The sequence below is a fragment of the Anabrus simplex genome, chromosome 1 (assembly GCF_040414725.1).
Source record: "Anabrus simplex isolate iqAnaSimp1 chromosome 1, ASM4041472v1, whole genome shotgun sequence".
Taxonomy (NCBI): domain Eukaryota; kingdom Metazoa; phylum Arthropoda; class Insecta; order Orthoptera; family Tettigoniidae; genus Anabrus; species Anabrus simplex.
In genome coordinates this window covers 725,513,276-725,537,373 of record NC_090265.1, presented here as the reverse complement: position 1 = coordinate 725,537,373, position 24,098 = coordinate 725,513,276, and positions in this window count along the sequence as shown.

Below are 24,098 nucleotides of genomic sequence, written 5' to 3'. Positions count from 1 at the left end.
TATCTCATTTTAACGAACTTCTCTTAACTTTATACGACAGACATGCCCCATTACGTACTGCTCGAGTTAAGCGACCATTTAACCCTTGGCTCAATCAAGAAATTCGTGATCAAATGAAAGACAGAGACGTAGCCTATAGCTACTATGTGAAATATCCAACACAGGACAATTTCGAGAAATATAAAAGACTCCGAAATAAAACAACGCAGATGATAAGAAACGCTAAAATACGCTACTCGTACGAAGTTTTAAATACACATAACTCTGCAGCTGTATGGAAAACTCTAAGCGATATGGGTCTAAATAAAACAAAGACAAAGGATAGTAACTGTAATGTACCATTGGACGATCTGAATAGTTATTTTAGCTCAAGAAACGTTCAGACGAACGGAAACACCAAGAGAGCCACTATTGACAAAATATCTTCAAAGAGAAAGCATGGTGGAGAAACATTCTACTTCTCTCATGTGACTCCAGGTGATGTAAAGAGCGCCCTCAATGACATAAAATCAGGGTCTACCGGACACGACGGAATAAACCTGTCCCTTTTAAGAAAAATTCTAGACATCATTCTTCCTACAATAACGCACATTATTAACACCTCTCTGGTGACGGGAATCTTTCCTGAGAAATGGTAAAATGCCATCATCAGACCCTTGCCGAAAAATAGTACCCCTATAACCTTTGACGATTACCGGCCTGTTAGTATCCTCCCTGTACTAGGAAAAGTACTGGAAAAACTAGTACACAAACAAATGACAGACTATCTCTTACATCATAACTTACTCGACAGATATCAATCAGGGTTCAGATCGAATTACAGTACCAACACAGCATTGGTAAAAGTAACTAACGACATTCAGCTAGCAATGGATAACGGACAAATGACAATTCTAATTCTTCTCGACCTTACAAAAGCATTTGACTGCGTAGACAAAGACATTTTACTAGCCAAATTAGAAACGATGAAATTTTCTAATAATGTATTATGCTGGGTACGTTCCTATCTCAGTGGACGTAAACAATGTGTGTCAGTGGGAGACAATATGTCTAGATGGCTAAATACTGAGATGGGGGTAGCACAGGGTGGGGTGTTATCACCGCTTCTGTTCTCCCTATACATGAATGACCTATCAGAACAACTGACGAACTGTAAATATCACTTATATGCTGACGATATCCAATTGTATATTCATACCAAGCCGAATGACATACAAGAAGCAACCATGAAATTAAACGAAGACCTATTTAACATTAACGAATGGACTAGTAGCCACTGCCTGAAGGTAAACCCATTAAAAATCTCAAGACATCATAATAGGATCTAAAAACGCGCATGCCAAGTTAGAAAGTATCAATATACCGGTTATCAAGATCAATGAAACACCTATAACACTGAAAGAATCCGTTAAGAACCTTGGAATAATTTTTGATAAGTATTTAAGTTGGTCAGAGCACATAACAAAAATTTGTCAACGTGTATTCGGCTCATTACACTCACTGCACAAACTGAGGGACTTTCTTCCTGTCAAAACCAGGAAACTGCTCGTTCAAGGATTAATTCTACCAATATTTGATTATGGTGACATAGTCTATAATAACATAAGTTATTCACTTGGTTCCAAACTTCAACGGGCGCATAATGCCTGCATTCGATTCATTCTAAATGTTCCGCTCCATTCCCGCATCAGCCCATTCCTCCATCAGCTGTCCTGGTTAAGATTATGCGATAGACGCAAGCACCATGCTGTTTCTCTTCTGCACAAAATACTACGAACAGGTAAACCAGACTACCTGAGAATAGATTTTAGCTACCTCTCTCCCTCAGGCAGAACACCCGCAAGGTCACCAATACGATCCCTGTTGTCCATCCCCATTCACCACAGTAGGATGTATAACAACTCATTTGTACCAGGGACCATACGTTCCTGGAATTCCCTCCCGGCTGAAATTAGAGACATAAGCAACCTAAAGGTATTCAAAAGAATGTGTTGGAACTTTTATCTACAATCAGAATAATTTACTCCAAGAAGTACCCTCAAATGTTAGATTAAGTCAAATGAATAAAATGTAAATGTAAGATTAGTGACATTGACAATTTTCGAGGTATAGTTTTAATAATAGTAAATACTATAAAAATTCATTTTAAAATGTTAAAAACAAATTATTAAATTACATTTCACGTTAATTTTAAATTATATTAAACTTATTTTAAATTTTAAGTAGTTATAATGTTCTGTTTACACAGGTGTACAATTATATGGTTTGGCATAGCCCCGCCATGTACAGAAAGACATTAATAAATAAATAAATAAATAAAATCAATCAATCAATCAATCAATCAATCAATCAATCAATCAATCAATCAATCAATCAATCAATCAATCAATCAATCAATCAATCAATCAATCAATCAATCAATCAATCAATCAATCAATCAATCAATCAATCAATCAATCAATCAATCACCACTGTTTGGCATTTACAGCAGTCGCCCAGGTGGCAGATTCCCTACCAGTTTTTTACCTAGGCTTTTCTTAAATAATTGCAAAGAATACGGAAATTTATTGAACATCTCCCTTGGTAAATTAATCCAGTTCCTAACTCCCCCTCCTATAAACGAACATTTGCTCCAATTTGTCCTCCTGAATTCCAACTTTATATTGTGACCTACCCTACTTGTAAATACACCGCTCAAATTTATTCTTCTACTAATGTCATTCCGCGCCATCTCTCCACTGACAGCTCGGAACATACTAGTTAGTCGAGCAGCTCGTCTCCTTCCTCTCAAGTCTTTCTAGTCCAAACTTTGCAAAATTTTCGTAACGTTACTCATTTGTCGGAAATCACCCAAAACATCTCTAGCTACATTTCTTTACATTTTTCCAGTTCTCGAATCAAGAAATCCTGATGAAGATCCCGTACACTGGAACCATACTCTAGTTGGAGTCTTACCAGACATTCATATACCCTGTCCTTTAAATCCATACCACAACCCCTAAATACCCTCATAACCATGTGCAGAGATCTGTACTCTTTATTTACAATACCGTTTATGTTATTACCGCAATTAAGATAAGTACATAGGTACTTACGGTGATCCCCAAAAGGAATTCTCATCCTATCAACACAGTAATTAAAGCCGAGAGGACTTTTCCTTTTCCTATTAGTGAAACTCACAACGCGACTTGACCCCGTTTTATCATCATATCATTGCTTGTCGAGTGTTTGTAGAATTACAGCAGTTTGCAAGATACTCATAACAAATTTACTGAAATGAAAATGAAAACCTACAACCTGTTTTCCAGTCATTGACCGGGTCAGGGATGTGATGAATGAAGCAGATATAGGCTATTAGCACGATGGGGTCGTCACTCCCGAAGTGATTTATTAAGGAGTGATAGATGCTATTAAATGAGAATGGAGATTGTTGCTGGAATGAAAGGTGACAGGGAAAACCGGAGTACCCAGAGAAAAACCTGTCCCGCCTCCGCTTTGTCCAGCACAAATCTCACATGGAGTGACCAGGATTTGAACCACGGTATCCAGCGGTGAGAGGCCGACGCGCTGCCGTCTGAGCCACGGAGGCTCTAAATTTACAGAAATGTTAGCCTCAAATCGACTTAAAAAAAGGTATACGTGTAGCTGAGGATATTATGTACCCTCACGATAATGAGTGTTCGGTCTATTGATGTCGAATAAATTTAGTCATGGCGTCGGAGACACTCGTGCCCCGAGGTGGTGCAGTTCTCTTCAGGCACACCTCCATTGACAGTGAGCTTCAGGTATCATTTTAAGCACATAACTTCCCTCCTGCCATTCTTAAATCTCTGGCAATGCCCGGAACCGAACCCGGACCAGAGAGGACAGCGGCTATTAGTGCAAACCGCCACGCTCCGGACGCGGACATTTCAGAAAAAAGAAGAGATTGTTAGCTGTGGAAATGTTAAGATGGTGGTGGTGGTGATTATTGCTTTAAGAGGAAATACAACTGGGCACCCATCCTCTATTAACACTGATCAGAGAAAAACAATGGAAGGGAACCGACATTTCGAAAATGAAGACATCGGCCACGAAGGGCGTGAAAATGAAAGACACCTTAGCCCTCGATTGCTCTAATACCGTCGGGGTCGGAAAAGAACAAGAGTTGACCAAGGGAGGTCTGATAGGTTAGATGAAAGTGAGGAGCCTGGCAGAAGTAAGGGGAAGCAGTACCAGGACTCAGATAAGGGTCCCGTGGTCGCCAACCCACACTCCCAAGCTAACAGCGCCTGAGGACCCTTTTAGTCGCCTCTTACAACAGGCAGGGGATAACGTGTGCGTTAGTTGTATATCTCCCACCCACAGGGTAAGAAATTTTAAGGCAAACGGATACTCAATTTTGTGAGTATTCTTTTTTTGTAATAACTGAGACCCAACTCTCACAATTGTGGAGGCTCATACGCCCCACAAAGAAGAAAGTTCATACTTCGAATTTCAAAAATTATTCAAATATACTCAATGTTTTGTGCAGAGCTGTGTTTATTTTCACATAAAAAAACATAAGAATAACAAGATGCAAATAGAATAAATAACAATCCAAAGAACATGTATCAGTCTCAGATCGCGTCACCAACATGCCGCCCACCTAATTTGAGGAACAAATTACGTAATTTGAATCAATAAAACTTCAAATAAATAACAAGGAAGTAATGTACACGAGCAAGAAATGGTTCAGGATATAAAAAAAGTTATTGAACAAATTATTCTTGAGGAAACACACAAATATTTGTAATAGGGCGTTTGTACACGCCCTTTGGAGTGCGCACTGATACAACACGGACTTGCCCATCAGCCCCAGGATGAACCGCCTCAATTACCCCAGTCTGCCACACAAGTGGGGGTAAATTGTCCTCCTTCACGATTACCAATGTACCAGGTTGTAGACTGGGTAGTCTTGTAGACCATTTACTGCGTTGCTGAAGTTGAGACAGATAGTCGCTAGACCATCTTTTCCACACCTGTTGTCTGCATCGCTGAATGAGTTCCCATCTTGACAAACATGAGACTGGACCTGGAAGCAAATCTCGCTCCGGCATGGAAATAAGTGGTTCACCTACTAAGAAGTGGCCAGGTGTTAAGAAGGAAAATTCTTCAGTGCTGTTAGGTAAAGGAGTGATGGGTCTGGAATTGAGGCAAGCTTAAATCTGTGTGAGGAGTGTGTACATTTCTTCAAATGTCAGAACTGTGTTCCCCACTACTCTCTTTAAATGTTACTTCACAGATATTATCCCGGCTTCCCACAATCCACCAAAGTGTGGTGCTTGAGGGGGGACAAAATGCCACTGAATTCCTTCTTGAGAGGCAAAGGCCAGTACTTCACTTTGATAACTCCGTGACTTAAATAGAAGATGCAATTCCTTGAGTTCATTTTTTGCACCCACGAAGCAGGTGGCATTGTCACTGTAAATGTTACTACATCTACCTCTCCGTGCTAAAAATCTTCGTGGTGCAGCTATGAAAGCCTCTGTAGTAAGACTGCTCACCAACTCAAGGTGAATTGCTTTAATAGCCAAGCATACAAATAAGGCAATATAACATTTTATCTTCACCTTGCTGCGTACGGTGCCTTGCTTGATGTACAATGGTCCACCATAGTCTATACCACAATTAAAAAATGGCTTACTTGGTTCAACTCTTGCAGGAGGCAACTGACCCATGAGCTGTTCTGTTGTAGTAGCCTTCAGTCTGAAACAGCGAAGACATTTATGGATGGTCTTTCGGATGACAGATCGCCCGTTGGGTATCCAAAAGCGTTGTCTTAGAGATGCAAGGAGCAATTGAGGGCCGGCATGTAATAACCTTTGATGTTCGTACAATATCAACAGTTTGGTTACATGATGCTTTGGAGGCATTATCAGTGGATGTCTTTGATCATAGGGTGCTGATGAGTTCTCTAACCTACCGCCCACCCTGAGCACATTATTGGCATCTAGGAAAGGATGCAGAGATTTTAACTTGCTATCAACGGGAACTGACCGACCTTGTTTCAGCGTTTTGATTTCCTTATGATAAGTACTTAGCTGAACATTATGGACAATGACGTTCGTAGATTTATTAAGCTCTGTGGTTGTCAGACTTCCAGTCAGGCGTTGTCTCGTATCACTGCATTTGAGATTGTATATAAATCTTAGAACATATGCCAAGGTTCGCAATAACCTTGACCATAAGGAGAAATAATTCAGGTGTTCCCATGGCAAATGCACGGAAAGTAGACTGATACTAGCATGTTTTCTTTCTGGTACTTCCTTTGCTTCATTTTTTTGTAATTCTGGCCAAGTGGATTGAGGTTCCTTAAGCCATAAAGGTCCCGCCCACCATAGCCGAGTTAGCTTCAAATTTTGAGGATCAACTCCTCTTGAAAGGATGTCGGCAGGGTTATCTTGAGTAGGAACATGTCTCCAATTCTTTGTATCAGAGAGCTCTTGTATTTCAGAAACACGATTTCCCACATATGTCTTCCATGAGTTAGGTGGTCCAGCTGTCCAAGCTAAGACTATGTTAGAATCAGTCCAATAAAATTCACGTTCTGCTCTGTCTTTGATAGCAGTTCTCACTTTCTTCATTAGCCTAGCTAGGAGTAAGGCACCACAAAGCTCAAGACGTGGCAAGGATACTTTTCTCAGTGGTGCTATTCGAGATTTTGCAGTTAACAATGAAACAATTGCGTTTCCTTTGGTGTACACACATCGCAAGTAAATGCAAGCACCATAGGCTTGCTCTGAAGCATCTGAAAATCCATGAAGCTCTGTACGGGTGCTATTACTACTTCCGAGAACATAACGAGGAATGTGTATATCATTAAGAGATGAAAGTGTGTTGTGTATTTGCTGCCACTGTTCTTGGAGCTCATCGCATAATGTTTCATCCCAATTTACTCGTAATTCCCACAAATGTTGAAGAATTATCTTGCATCTGACTATGACAGGACCTAGTAAGCCAAGTGGGTCATATATTGCGGCTATACTGGCCAGTATTTTCCGTTTTGTCCAAGTTTTTTTTGTGTGCTTAGAGGCAACAAATTGGATTTGATCACTCGATGGGTGCCATAACAAACCAAGGGTTTTTATGGGTTCTTCTTTACTGTCAAGACTCCATGTAAGTCTAGTTTCTTGAAATTCCTTAGGGATGGCTTCAATGATCTTGGGGTGGTTGGCACACCATTTTCTAAGTGTGAAACCCCCGCTGTGAAGCAATCTCACCAACTCCTTTTGCAGCTCAATTGCGTTTTGAATTGTGTCCACTCCTGTAAGTAGGTCGTCCACGTAAAAGTCTCTCTTCAGGATTTCTGCAGCCCGAGGATATACTTCTTGTTCGTCACGAGCCAGCTGCACAAGACACCTGGTTGCCAGAAAAGGTGCTGCTGCAGTACCGTATGTCACGGTGTTCAATTTATAGATTTTGATAGGTTCTTGATATGAGCTTCTCCAAATTATTCTTTGCAGATCTTGATCTTCTGGATTCACCTTTATTCCCCTGTACATTTTTCAATGTCTGCAGTGAGAGCTTATCTATTCATTCTAAATCTTAAAATAATGGAAAACAGGTCTTCTTGTACTGTTGGGCCCACCATCAGAATATCATTTAATGAGAGGGAATTAGTAGATTTAGCTGACGCATTGAATACTACACGAAGTTTTGTGGTGGTACTATCTTCCTTGATAACAGCGTGATGTGGCATGTAGTAGGATGATTGACTCGGCCAAATTTCTTCAATGGGTTCCATGTGACCTAATGCAGCATATTCATCCATGAACTCAACATAGGATTTCCTCATGGATGATTGGGGCTTCAGTCTCCTTTCCATATTTTTGAAACAACGCATGGCATTGTTGAAGGAATCTCCAAGTTGCTCTGGTTGGCTTCGAAAAGGCAATTTAACCGTATATCTTCCCGTTTCATCTCGAGTTGTGTGTTTCATAAAATTTTCTTCACAAAGTTTCTCCTCCTGAGAGAGTGGAGGGCCTTGAAACTCTTCTTGTTGCCAGAAACGTTCCACCTTAGTATGAAGAGAGTCATGAGTTGCTACACAACTTACGGCAGGAGACTTTTTCTGACTCATGTTTGTTGTAGGTATGCAACCTGCCAGCACCCAACCAAATACAGTATTCTGGATGGTAGGATGTCCTTCTTGGGTGAATTAGCCTGGACGCAAAACTTCAAGAAATACGCTCGCTCCTAGCAGTAGGTCTATTTCTCCTGGTTCGTTGAATCTTGGATCTGCCAAGCTAATTTCAGAAGGTAAATTCCAATCTGTACAGTCGATGTGAGAAGAAGGAAGCTGTCCAGTAATTGTGGGCAAAACTGAACAAACAATATGACGGCTGTAATCATATATCCTAGATGAAATGTGAATTTGGCAAATGTGTGATGACTCTATAGCTCTGGAGTTGCTAATTCCTTGAATAGGAACGTGGAGTTGACTGAGAGCTAATCCTAATTTATCAGCAAGCTTTTTCGACATGAAGTTCATCTGTGAGGCACTATCCAGAAGAGTGCGACAGTCATGAATGTGACCTTTGCTGTCGGTAACCCTAATGATTGCAGTTGATAGCAACACTTCACAGGTGTGGTATTTTCCCTTTAAAGAACAATATGATTGTTGTTGGGAAATGTTACCGGTATCGTTGTGTTGTTGCACAGTTTGCAGTTTCGAGAGGAACAGTGGCTGGTTTGATGACCACTCTTCAAGCAATTGTAACAAAGCTTATGCCGTTTTACATACTCTAATTTGTCATTAATTCCCATATCCCTAAATTTTAAGCACTGGAATAAGACATGAGGAGCGTCACAGAGGTTACACGTTGATGATGTGGTCACAAAGGCTTGCCCTACACTTTCCTTCTTACTACTGCTGTATCTGGTTCCTTGGGATTGTCTTTCATTCATTAGTTTATTAGTGCTGACTAGCTCTAAAGTTTGACAACTACTTTCAAGGAATGATATTAGTTCTTTCAAGCTAGGATATGGTTGGCCTGAGGTTTTGACCTCCCATTGTTTTCTAAGACTAATACTGATTCGTTCTAAAATGTAATGCGACATTATAATTTCATGTAAAGGGGTTTGCACTTTCATTACTTCAATGGCACTTAAATTACTGCACGTTTGATTTATTAATGCCCTCAGCTCCTTTGGATGATCACTCTTGGCAGAGGGCAACGATAACAACTGTCTAACATGCATATCCAGAATCAACCTAGGATTGTTGTATCGGTTACAGATCAATTCCCATGCTAATTTGAAGTTATTCTGTGTAACTGGTAAATTCTCTATCAACTTATGTGGCTCATCTGATAAGCATGACAGTAAATAGTGGTACCTCTGAATATCTGTCATGGCATCGTTATCAATTACTAAACTTTTAAACGTATCATGGAAATGCATGAATTCTGACAGTGGCCCATTAAATTTAGGAAGTGAAATGGCAGGCAGTTTCAGATCACTATTATTGCTATGGCTTATATCACTACTTTCACTAATAGATGACAACGGTTTAACCTCTAATAACGTTTCCATCTTTGACTGCAACTGGAAATAGAATTCTTCAAATCCCTCTCGATCTAAATCATGAGGTTCATTGGGGTCATTAACTTCTAATTGTGTCTGAATCTCGTTGTATTCCTCTATACTAGTCTGTAAGTGTTTCTGTCTTACTTTTATATCGTTAAGATTAGACCCCACAGAGAAATTATTAACAAATGTAGCTATTCTAGTTACGCGGGCTTTGATGGTAGCTCGTCATTTTATAAGAGCTCTCTTCTGAGCTTCTTCCATAGTAGAAAGGAAGGAGTACTGAGAAACAAGGAATAAACCAGATTAACTCACGTAGGTATTTAGTGCTAATACAACAGCTTTGGATGTCCGACACAGATGGCTCTGCGTAGGCTCGTTCAGAAGTTTTCTCGTATAGTTCTATAGTACTCTTTGGTTAATGGGTCCACTCCGCACTAGAGGTCATTGATTGTACCCAGAGAATATTGAGATGAATGATTGTATCACAGGCTGACGTCACACAATGATTCAGTCTCTCGAAGATGCATTGCACACACGCATCACGAAAGAATTAGTGGTTTATCAATAAGCACTCGCAAATATTGATGCTTACAGTCTATAGCAAATAACACTACCCACATACCGTACAAAATTATCTCCGAACTCCAAGTTCTAACCAAATTCCGGAACAATCCGGCCTTTCGAGGACCAAAAATGTTTTGTGCAGAGCTGTGTTTACTTTCACATAAAAAACATAAGAATAACAAGATGCAAATAGAATAAATAACAATCCAAAGAACATGCATCAGTCTCAGATCGCGTCACCAACACTCAATTTAGATTAAAATAGCACATAAAATGGGCAATATTATTAACACGTGAATTGGTTCTCATCTGAGTCTGCACATGAGAATGCGTGAATGTTGTTTTGGGTAAAAAAGAATGAAATTATGAAAGTTTGGCCCATAGCACATAGCCTACAGTGAATCATCTAGTGATGAGGAAAAATACGAATACGGAAACGAAATAACAGTAGTGAAAGGACTTAGGTAAATCGATAATGGGTGGATATCGCGTACTACTTAATTGTTAGCCGGTGGCCCTGTTGAAATTGTTAGGAATTTGACGTATTTGTACGTGGGCGGGTATAGAGTTGTCTTGTTGTGTACGACTAGGCTCAAAAAACACTCATATGCTTGTGATATATCCCAATATATTAATCCTAAACGGAAGAAAACCACGCTTACCAAAGGCCAAAGAGTTCCTTTGTTGGATTGGTCATCCACTCCCCTCTTTATGTGGAGAATGAAATAATCATTAGTCGTCGTCTGAAGTTTGCGCCAACAGACGAACGAGACTACTTTCTCATCTGTGACGGCTCTTTGATCTCGTAACTGCTGTTTACTTTGAAACCTCAACTTAACGAAAATACTCCAACTCATACAAGCCGATTATGAATGCACTGCTGATCCCGTATGGGAGTGCGTCTAAATTACAAGTGTTTATTTGCCACGGGATCCTGCGCTCCCTTATGATGTGTCTATTCAAATCTTCAGTACCCGGATTTAATTGTGTCAGGCTCCTCATTTTCATGTATCCTATCCGAACTCCCTTGTTCTTTTCTAGCCCCGACGGTATTAGAACATTGCAGAGGGAGTCCTTAATTTTCAAGCCTTTCGTGATCATTGTCTTTCTTTGGCCGGTACCTTCATTTTACGAAGTGTCAGTTCCCGTCAGTGTTTCTCTTTGATTAGTTTTATACAAGAAGTTGGTGGTGGTGATTATTGTTTCAAGAGGAAGTACAATTGGGCAACCAACTAATCAGAGAGACAAAGCGGAAGGGGTTCAAAACAAGGACCACGAAGGGCGTGAAAATGAAAGACTCCCTAGTCCTCGCAAACCTAACAGCGTCGGGATCGGAAAAGAACAAGAGTTGACCAAGGGAGGTTGGATAGGATAGATGAAAGAGAAGAGCTTGGCACAAGTAAGTGGAAGCAATGTCAGGACTCATACCAGAACCCCGTCGTCATCAGTCCCAGGTAAAGATCCCTTGAGGCCCATTTTAGTCACCTCTTACGATAGGCTGGGGATACCGTGGGTGTTATTCTACCGCCCCCACCCACAGAGGTGATAGAGGAAGGTTGCTCAGTGTTCTTCCTATTAAAAAGGAAACTACCATCACTACCACCGACAGCATATTCTTAGCGTTTGTCTCGCAATGGAGCTGGGTCCGCTCTTCTCCACTTGGTTCTCGTTTGGAAGAAGATGCACGTAGCGCATGTCTCCTTGAAGGCAGTCAAGCCAGTTTTTCTTGGGCCGAGCACGGGCCAGATGACGTTATACGAAGTGACATCTACAATCGGGGCAATTCCCATGATTTTCCAGATTTTATTGGCGACATGATCTAGCCGGGTCAGCTCAAGTGACCAGCGAAGCATGCGCATCTCCATGACATGAAGTACTTGCTCGTGCTTGACTTTTGCTGGCCAGCATTCAGAGCTATACAAAGTGATTGGGCGAACCTCAGACTTCAGGTGGATTGCTATCCGACGATCGTAGAGGACACCAGTAGTTGGCCGCCACTTCATCCAGGCCGCATTTACTCGTGCACGGCCGTCACACTCAGCGTTTATTGAGATTTTGTTCATTTACCTGAATGGTTTCGTTCGTCTGCGGTTCACACTCCATGTACTCACAAGGGACGAACGCGTACGGAGGAATCGCCTATCTTACGTACATTTTGCACATACGTTAAATGAGCCGCCGGCCCCGTGGTGTAGAGGTAGCTTGTCAGCCTCTCGCCCGGAGGTCCCGGGTTCGATTTCCGGCCAGGTCTGAAATTTAACTCTCGACCTGGTTCGAGGTCCACTCAGGCTACGTGATTAGAATTGAGGAGCTATCTGACGGTGAGATGGCGGCCCGGTCTCGAAAGCCCAGAATAACGGCCGAGAGGATGCGTCGTGCTGACCACACAGCCCCTCGTAATCTGCAGGCCTTCGGGCTGAGCAGCGGTCGCTGGGCAGGCCAAAGGCCTTTTAAGGGCGTTAAGTGCCTTGGGGGAGGGGGTAAATGAACCAAGAATATTACAATGTTCAAAATAATTCTTTCGCCAATTAACTCGTGCGACGTACAGAAAGCGTTTGTTTGAATTAGCGCAGGCCGCTACTCAGTATCCTACCCGCAATTCGCGCTGTCCAACAGCTGATTTGAGGCCACGCTGACATACGCGTATAGCCGTTGTTTGGGACGAGTGGTAATCAACAGAGGCAAAATTATATTTGCGCTGGGGCGAAAATTTGGAACATGTGATATTGAGCCCTTATCGTCGCTTCGTCAGGTGTGGTTGGTGTAGAACCGCTTTGTGCTTTCAACATTTCTAGCATGAGCATCATTGTTGGAGAAGCTACAACAATTAACTTGCTTTCGACTGTAACGTCCCTTGTTATACTGATTAACCTTTATTTTCACTATAACAATCTCATTCTATTGCCTTTATTGACCCACGATCAATGCAGAAATTACATTATTTCCCGTAATGCCGCTAGATCATCTACGCGAAGTGCTACGCAATTACTAACGGATTAGAAATGATGAGTGTCGCAATCCCTCGACGACTGAACCTAGCGTAAGCAAGCGCGCCAATTGAAACGTGCGAACTTTAACGCCTTCTGTAGGTCGCATAAGTTAATTTCCGAAAAAAATGTTTTGGCCGTTGTGTTATTCTTGGCCTATTTAACGTGCATACGTAAGGATTCCTGATTCCCCGGTACGCGTCTTTCCCTTGCGAGTTTTTTTGGTATTCAGTCAAGGTCCATGTGCTCCCAGTCCTTCGTTCCGCATCTGAAAAATGTGGTTTTAATACACAATCTCCAGAATACAAGCTGGCAGCCACTTGGGGATAAATTGGAGAGGTTATCAACTTGGCGATCACCGGGTCTATAGCTGTGTCTCACTTACTCGTGCCAGGCTCCTCGCTTCAATCTTCCTTACTCGATCTCCCTTGATCAACTCTTGTACACTTCCGTGCCAGGTTTACGACGCCTAAGGAGTCCTTCATTCTCACGCTCTTATCAGCGTTTCCTTTTGCCTATATCTTCATTTTCCGAAGTATCGCACCTCTTTCCTTTTCCCTTTGACTAGACATGACGGCTATATTCCTCTGAAAACAGCAATCAGCACTAACTGATTTACATGCAGGGGGGGGGGGGATTAAAGAACTGCCCAAGACCTAACCACATAGAAGAGACTCACGACAGAAACATAACAAGTATACAGCACATAACAAACAGGTACCGCTGAACTTCCACAACACTTTCCGTGCACGTAGAAAAATCCACAGTTCTTGCCTTTCAGGCAAAGAACTCAACGTTGAAAATATCCTGGGGATAAGTATATGTATTTTTCTCGTCGGTCGGTTTACCTGTGAGTTCCTGAGAGATGTAACTATAATGTTCCGCCTCTAGCCAGATCGCGAATATTCCGGTACACGTCACGCGAGCTATAAAAAGGAGCCTAGCGGTGGACAGTCAGTGTTGGACTCGATGTGTTGCGGTTCGGTGACTGGGCTGAGGGCAACAGCTGTGTGGGCTGTCGCTAGTGTCTTACCGGAATCTCAGTGGTGGTGGTGGTGGTGGTGGTAATTATTGTTTTAAGAGGTAGTACAACTAGGCAACCATCCTCTATATAACACTAATCAGAGAGAAAATATGGAAGGGATCCGACACTTAGAAAAATGAAGGTACCAGCCAAAGGAAGACAAGGGCCCCGAAGGGCGTGAAATTGAAAGACTCCCTAGCCCTCGCAAACCTAATAGAGTCAGGGTCGGAAAAGAACAAGAGTTGACTAAGGGAGATCGGATAGAATAGATGACAGTGCAGAGTCTGGCACAAGTAAGTGGAAGCAACGGGAGGACTCAGCTAAGTTCCCCGTGGTCGCCAACCCACGCTCCAACGTTCAGAGCCCCTGCGGCCCCTTTTAGTCACCTTTCACGACAGAAAGGGGATAAAGTGGGTGTTATTCTACTACTCGTACCCACAGGGGAGTACTTCCTTTGAGTCCGCGGTCTTCACATCCCGAGTACAGTACTGCCAACCGAGAGCTCAATTTACGAGCACCTGATACACAACAAATGGGTGGATTAACAATTTGAGTGCTGAAATCACCAACGACAAAATAATATTTATGGTTATACGTGAAACAGATTTGTAATTGGCTGTATGAAACCATCCCGAAACAGGAGTGTTATTAACATCATCCCTGGCAGGGGTTAAAAGCTTCCCCCGTAGTTCAATAAACAGGATGTAAATCAAACTAGGGCGGCGGCGGTACAGTATTTCTCAAATCTGTTATCCGTAGCAGCTACCAAATGCTCCCTAGTTCAGGTGGTGGTGATTACGACTTGAAGAGGAGGTGCAACTAGAAAAATTAAGGGCAGTCATGACCGCAATTTTGAATTTCTACAAGATCAAATTCGAAACACAAGCATGTATTAACAAGATATAGCCCAGCACAAAATCTGCAAAGTTATTGACAAATAATTTTTATATTATATGCTGAATGGAAAATGCTCTAAGCGTCATGTTTTTATATCTTTCTTTTTTTGGGGGAGGGGGTAGGGTGCTATAATTTGGCAGACTTGTCAAAAATACTCGTACACTTAATAATAACTCTGGGTTTTGCAGTCTGGTTACGCTATTGGATATAACAATTGTTCATTATTCATTCAAAAACTAGTTTCGTGCTCTATTAGGAGCAAAAATATGAAGGTAATATTCAACTGATACCAAAATGGATAGGTACTTTTAATTCCTGTACATATTCTAACATTCTGAAAATTTCAGGTGAATCCGATAAGAACTCTGTGGCAAGGAACGTTTTACAGGATATGGGCCTTGCTGCTTGGACCAGATTTTCACAATAAAACAAAAATTGTATTTTTTGTCTCTTGGCCCATTATATATCTCCACTCTTCACATATGGAATTTTAGTAGGTGAATGAAATTCGGAAGGCGCGTTTGCACACGTGAAGTATGACGCCAATTCAAATTTGCATGTTAGTCGATGAACAGTGGTGCTAGTCGCGCCACCATGACATTGCACTCTCAGCTCATGGATGTGCGAAAACTGTCAGCCATATTATCAACACTATGCATAAACTAGCTTCAAAATTACATTGAAAGCACACCGATAAAGATATCAACATGAAAGTTAGCAAATATCAACTTATTATCACTGCAAGTAAGTCATGTTTCTAAACCAAGCGGGTCCAATGCCAAAAAAATGAAATGTGGAAATATTTTGAAAGTTTTGAAGCAATTCTGGGAAATGTTGTTGACTGCACAAGTTTGTGATTGATGTTATCAGAAAGGCCATATTATTGTTTACTAGTATGGTAAATATCACGATTCCATGTGCAACAGATCCAAGAATAGATTTAAATGAGTAAAGTGATGTATCACTGGAACATGTCAGCCAATTTTGTATAAAAATACACATTTTTAATGGAGGTGCTGGGTTATTATCATTGTCATCTACACTTTATGATTCGGACAATGAAACATCATTACTTGAAGAATGTCTGGCTCTATGGCTAAATGGTTAGCGTGCTGGTCTTTGGTCACAGAGGCCCCGGGTTCTATTCCCGGCACGGTCGGGAATTTTAACCATCATTGGTTAATTCCGCTGGCGGGGGGGAGGGCGGGTCTCGGTGTATATGTCGCCTTCATCATCATTTCATCCTCATCACGGCGTGCAGGTCGCGTACGGGAGTCAGATCAAAAAGGACGTGCACCTGGCGAGCCGAAGTCATCGGACACCTGCCGGCACTAAAAGCCATACGCCGTTTCATTTCGTTTACTTGAAGAATGATTAGATATTCCGTGTTATCATCGTCAGTTAAATAAAGTCTCTTTGCCTTGTCGTGCACAATAAATAACTACTAACTTAACTGAACTATATCTAACACTTCACTAACACTATGAACTAATTACCTAAGAAAACGGTTTAAATAGAGAACTAACACGTAAACTAAATATACTGGCTATGATAATGCTTAATTTCACTATAAAATCACCAACAAAAACGGACTGAACTGCACGCAAGTTTGCTGCTTACCACAATGTAAACAAAACACAGAACATCAGTGAGCACGTTTTGGACTCTGAGAAAATCGACAAATAGTTGGCAGTTCCAGCGGAGCACAACGTGAGTTAAAACTGTGATCTTCTTAATCCATGCAAAATGCTGCTATCAGATAACGAAATAACAATCAACCCTGGTAAAGATGGATCGTTACCGTAATAGCTTTCGCCGGAACCATGGGTACCAATAGAACGTTACCACGAAAGCGAAAGGGTTACATACGTGCAGTACACTTCGTGAGCGTTAGTCATCGTCCGGTGTTGACGTTCTGAGCTAGGTGTGAGTTAAACATGCCTTAAAGGGGACGGAGAAGGTAGTGTCAGCAGCTTACAGCTACACGAACTACAGAGTACCGGTGTTGGCAGCAATGGTTAAGGGTAGGTATTGCCTCAAGAAGACGGGGGTCCGGCCGCACACGGACCACTACGGAGTTGTAGTCCGCCGAATTCGCCGCGTGGCGGTGAAGGGTCATCTGCGGCAGTTTCTTTCTGCTAGTGGCTTTACGTCACACCGACACAGATAGGTCTTATGGTGACGATGGGATAGGAAAGGCCTAGAAGTTGGAAGGAAGCGGCCGTGGCCTTAATTGAGGTACAGCCCCAGCATTTGCCTGGTGTGAAAATGTGGGAAACCACGGAAAACCATATTCAGGGCTACCTACAGTGGGATTCGAACCCACTATCTGCCGGATGCAAGCTTACAGCCGCGTGCCCTTGACCGCACGGCCAACTCGCCCAGTCATTACAGTTTCAGCTGGATCAAGACTGACATAGAGAATTGTAACTAATCATTTACTTGATGACAACTCCGAATCAAACGTTCTGTATCGTAAACTCCGAATCACTGACATCTGTGACTTCATTGGTGTCAAGCAATGGCTTATTGGAGGGCATAGTAGAAATCTGTTGTCCTCTCAGATAAGAGCGGTTTCTGTCTTGGAGCCAGTGATCGACGTGGTTTGGTAAGAAGGACGCCAGTTGAGCGCGTGAAGTGGTGATGCGGTTATTACTGTTTTAAGAGGAAGTACAACTGGGCAACTATCCTCTATTATCACTTATCTGAAGGAAAAAATGGAAGAGATCCAACACCAAAAGTTATTGGCCAAGGCCATCAAGGGCGTGAAAATAATAACCATCCCTAGGCCTCCATATATAATACCTTCGAAGTCGGCAAGAAACAAGAGTTGACCAAAGGAGGTCGGATAGTATAAGTGAAAGTGAGGAGCCTGACACAAGTAAGTGTAAGCAATGCCAGGACTCCGCTAACTGCCCCGTGATCGCCAGCCAACGCTTCGAAATTGAGAGTCCTGAGGAGCCTGTCACAAGTAAGTGTAAGCAATGCTAGGACTCAGCTAATGGCCCCGTGATCGCCTGCCAACGCTTCGGATTGAGAGTAATTGGAGCCACTTTTATTCGCCTCTTACGGCAGGCAGGAGATACCGTGGGTATTATTTTACCACCTCCACCCACAGGCGGATGAGCACTTCGAAACAAATTTGCTACGGCATCGACACACTGGACTTACACCAAGAGTTATGGTGTACTGTAAGTCATAGTGCAAAATTTTTAAATACTTAAGGTACGTGTGAATTTGAATATGATGATACTCGATACGTTTAACTAGTAGTATTTCTTGTAATATTTTTCTTCCATGGAATTGCTTGCTGTACACTTGTTGTTGTTGTTGTCATGGGATAATTATTTTCTTACTTTACTTTATTATCACACTACTGTAAGTGATCATTGCCACCGGGATATTTCCCAGTTGCGACGTGTTTGTTAATAATAATAATAATAACAATAATAATAATAATAATAATAATAATAATAATAATAATAATAATAATACTTTGACAGCAGGAGCACTATCGTACTTATCCCAAGCACCTTGGCAACGGAGTTGAACGTCAGACAGGTGATTAAACTAGTTGTCCTGCCATTCATTCGCAGTATTCAAGGGGTGTCTTCCAATAGGAAAAGGCTCGTCCTCATACCGCACTCAACGTGCTCTATAGAGTATTGACCAGTTGCCTTGGCGTGCGAGATCACCAGACCTTTCACTCATGGAACACGCACGGAACATTTTGTGACAACAAATCCAGCGTCATCCGATACCAGCATTAACCGTTGCTGATTTGACTGACCGAGTACAACAGACATGGAACTCGATCCCACAAGATAACATACGGTACCTCTGTGACAGAACGCATACACGTTTCCATGCTTGCATTCAAAACCCTACAGTGGTTATTATTATACAACTAAGTCATATGTTTTCTAGCGCATACTTGAACAAGTAACCCGGAAACTGTAATCAAATAAATATGTTACCCACACAATGGCTTTGCTTAAACTTCATTCCACCGAGCTCGATAGCCGCAGTCGCTTAAGTGCGGCCAGTGTCCAGTATTCGGAAGATAGTGAGTTTGAGCCCCACTGTCGGCAGCCCTGAAGATGACTTTCCGTGTTTTCCCATTTTCACACCAGGCAAATGCTGGGGCTGTACCTTAAATAAGGTCATGGCCGCTTCCTTCCCACTCCCAGTCCTTTCCTGTCCAATCGTCGCCAAAAGACCTATCTGTGTCGGTGCGACGTAAAGCAGCTTGCAAGAAAAAAACTTTATTCCTAGAAAGCAATGTCTTCTCGGTGCCGGAATTTCATTATTCGCCGTTGTATAAAAGCACAGCAAAACAGTGGCGAGGAAGTGTAATAAAGGAATGATTGTTTTGAGACGTGCAGTACACAAGCAGTGCACGGCAGGATAAAATGTGGTCAGGGACACAGAACAAAAAGTTTAATCCTGTTTTAATTGCAACGTTAACGTTAATTCTACAATATTGCGTACGTTTCTAATTAAAAAGCCAATAGCGGGCAATTAGCGCTGTGGGCCGCACCACCTGTGACCACCTCATCTCACCTGTCGTAGCTAGGCAACGGGGCCTTAGGTCTGTCCGCAGGGGAAGTCCCGAACTGTGGATTCACAGGGTGTTACAAATGTTACATCTCATGTAAGTAGGCAACGGAGCCCTAGATTTGTCCGCAGGGTAAGACTGAACTGAGCAGGAACAGGGTGTTACAAAAGTCTCATCTCTTGTAGCTAGGCAGCGTGGCCTTAGGTCTGTTCGCAAGGGAAGTCCCCAACTGTGGAGACACAGAGTGTTACACAAGTCATATCTTTTGTAGCTAGGCAGCGGAGCCTCAGAGTTGTCGACAGGGTAAGACTGAACTGAGGAAAAACAGGGTGTTACAAAAGTCTCATCTTTTTTTTTCTATTTAGTTTACATCCCACCGACACAGATAGGTCTTATGGCGACGATGGGATAGGAAAGGCCTAGGAATGGGAAGGAACCGGCCGTGGCCTTAATTAAAGTACAGCCCCAGCATTTGCCTGGTGTGAAAACGGGAAACCACGGAAAACCATATTCAGGGCTGCCAACAGTGGGGCTTGAATCCATTATCTCCCGGATGCAAGCTCACAGCTGCGCGCTCCTAACCGCACGGCCAACTCGCCCGGTGAGTCTCATCTCTTGTAGCTAGGCAACCGGGCCTTAGATCTGTCCGCAGCGTGAAACTGAACTGTGCAGATACAGGGCGTTACACAAGTCACATCTCTTATAGCTAGGCAACGGAACCTTAGATCTGTCCTCAGGGTGAAACTGAACTGTGGAGATACAGGATGTTACACAAGTCACATCTCTTATAGCTAGGTGACGGAGCCTTAGACCTGTCCGCATGGTGAGACTGAACGATGGAGACACAGGGCGTTACAAAGGTGGTGGTGGCGGTGCTAGTGGTGTTGGTAGTATTTGCTTTTAGAAGAAGTACAATTAGAGAATACAAAATAGACTTACGACACTTCGAATGGTGAAGTTATCGACAAAACATAGGGGAGCCCTACGAAGTGCGTGGAAATTTAAACCTAATACCATCGAGTTCGGAAGACAACAAGAGTTGACCAAGAGAGGTTGGATAGGAAAGATGAAAGTGAGGAACCAGGCACAAAGTAAGCGGAAACAGAGTCAAACTCAGGTAGAGGAAACGCAATTGCCAACCTATGCTCTTATCTGTAGGCACTCAAGGATAACACATTTCTGTAGCCTCTTGCGACACGTACGAGATACCGGCAATGAATTCTACCGTTCCTGTCCACAACGAGAGATATGAAGATACAGTGTGGTGGCGAACACTACTGATTATCAGAAATTCCTAACAATGTAAATGGAACCTTAAACAGGGATGTCAATGAAAAGTCATAACAATGGCATTTTTTTTATTCGAAGAGTAACTGCCCAAAGAATAAATTCCAAACTTACGTAGCGATAACTTGCTGGGAATATGCCTCAACATAATTACATATGGGTTGGCAGTAGAGAAATCACGCCCCTGTTATGGTATCGACTTACGCTATGTCTCCTTATGTCGTATTCCATCCGATTTTTTCTAATTTTGCACGAGAAATTTAAATAGTGTTTTACCTTTCTCATTGTGCATACAGATGATAACACTGCACCTATAGAGGGCAGTGACTTGTGTTTACATAGTTTCAGTTGATGAGTTTGGAAATCGCAATATTTACTTGAATTTTATAGTGAATTTACTTGCAGCGAGTTTTGTTAATATTTATAACAATGCTCAGATCACTATGAGAGTTTAGGAAGATAAAGAGGTCAAGAATACATAATACACAATCCAGGAGACAAGAATATGTTCCCATAGAAGTTATGGTAAACAAAGCTTATGAACAATTCTATTCCACCTGATTTTAGGGAAAAGCCGTGACGGGAATTATTTAGTGAACTTTCTAACGAGGATGTAAATAATATTTCCATCAGTACTAGGTTTAGGTTAACTGATATTGATCATATTTGTCAGGCCAATTCATAACCAATTTTTTATTCATAGCACCGCTCAACGTTTTTCTTAAGGGGATACGGAATGGGTATTTTGCCAAAAATTTGTCATTTTTATATTATTGTTATTTCTTAATATGTCAAATGCCCTCTTTAAAATGGTGTATGAATGATGATGATATGATAACTACAAGTGTGCTTTTTAAAATAATTTATATGATGATGCACGCTAGATTTCTGCTGTGAGTAGACATGACGGTCTCTTGCAAGTCACTTGACCAACGTTCTATTCAGTAGTACAATGCTAGGTATTTGTATTACTTACGGGATGGTGACTCTAAGGCTTTCAAGGTTGTTCAGGATTCTAAGCCCTACGGAAATGATGTAAATATAACCAAACTGGAATGTGTTGGTCACGTTCGGAAACGTATGGGGACAAGATTGAGAAGACTAAAATCAAGCATAAAGGGAAAGAAACTTAGTGATGGTAGAATATTAGAGGGTAAGAACAGATTGATTCAGTCATTGATACTCTCCATAATTACTGTGGTCTGACCAAAAGGAAAAATACTGATAATGTGGAAGCAATGAGGAAAGCTGTCTGGGCATCATATTTCAACATTTATTCCAGTAATGAAAATCCTGTACATGGCTTGTGTCTTTCAGGGACGGACAGCTGGTGCAAATATAACAGGAGCAAAGTAACAGGGGAGAAATATAACCATCCTCATAGTTTGCCACCAGCCATTATGGATGAAATCAAATCAATTTTCAGGGATCTTTTTGACAAAAATCTCCTGAAAAAATGCCTGCACGGCAGGACACAAAAGCCAAAGGAATGTGTCAATAGTGTCATCTGGAACCGCCTATCCAGAACAGTGTTTGTGGGTATCAGCACTCTTCATTTTGGTGTATATGATGCTGTTTCAAGTTTTAACCAGGGAAACATCACAAGTTGCAAAGTTCTGAAGGTGTTAGTGTTGAATGTTGGGTGGCGTACTGTTGATGCAATGCTGCATAAAGACCTGGTAAGGCTAAGGTCTGATGAAAATGTCCTTTAAAAGAAAAGCTTTTCAAGGCAAAAAGGACAGGAGAGGTGCCAAGAAGAGACTACAAGAAGAATTTGAAGAAGATAAAGATAATCCAAGCTATGGACCTGGCATGCATTGATGTGTTAACTTTGAAGCCCGTTTCCCATAAGTTTACTTTTTTAATACTTAAGGTGCATTTTCTCAGCCAGTTTTGAATATATGAACTTGAAATTTGTAGGACATACTTACAAATACCTCTTTCAATTGCTGAAAGAACAGTTTTTAATTTGTCTGAATATTACAAATTTTATTAGCAAAAAAATATTCTAAAAATACCAAAAATATCTAGTTTCATAATAAAAAATAATATCTTCCTTAAGTAGGTCGTTATAAAAATTATGCTTATTTCAGTAGAAGACCAAGATATTCAACTATAAGCTGCAAAAATTTGAAGTGTTTACCTCCAGTGGTTTCAGAGAAAAGGTACAATATAAATAGCTGATTTTATCATTGGGAGCATAGGGCATTCCGTACCCCCTTAAGTTCCCAAAACTTACAAATGTTGAATTATTGGTGCACTTTTTTCCAGAACTATGTGAACTTACCTAACATTTAGCACACTTACTCAACTACGATCATATTTCATTTCCATGTAAGAAAATTGCAGTATTTTTAATAAAACGTTTAAGTTTTAACTTTTTTTGCTATTTGTTTTACGTCGCACCGACACAGATAGGTCTTATGGCGACGATGGGATAGGAAAGGCATAGGAATGGGAAGGAAGCGGCCGTGGCCTTAATTAAGGTACAGCCCCAGCATTTGCCTGGTGTGAAAATGGGAAACCACGGAAAACCATATTCAGGGCTGCCGACAGTGGGGTTCGAACCTACTATCTCCCAAATACTGGATACTGGCCGCACTTAAGCGACTGCAGCTATCGAGCTCGGTTTTTAACTTTTTTAAATTCACATCCGTAACAGTAGAAAAATCATACATGCTGTACAGGAAAACCTAGACAAATTGTATACATAGAGTCCGGATCCTTGGCTAAATGGTTAGCGTGCTGGCCTTTGGCCACAGGGGTCCCGGGTTCGATTCCCGGCAGGGTCGGGAGTTTTAACCTTAACTGATTAATTTCGCTGGCACGGAGGCTGGGTGTATGTGTCGTCTTCATCATCATTTCATCCTCATCACGACGCGCAGGTCGCCTACGGGTGTCAAATCAAAAGCCCTGCATCTGGCGAGCCGAACTTGTCCTCGGACACTCCCGGCACTAAAAGCCATGCGATATTTCATATTTCGTATACATAGAATTTATCCTGTATGTGAGACAAAAGAGCACACAAAATCTCATTATAATCCTTCCTTTGTTTTTAAAAAAAAAGTAGTATTTTTAAAACGTTTTCAAGTGTTTATTAGCAACATTTTTGTACCACCAGAGTTTAAACTTTCTGATTTATTTTAGTTTCTGTGAAGCACTACATTTACATTGGCAAATCATAGTATATATTCCTGATTTGTACACGCAAGCTTTATAAGAAGATAAG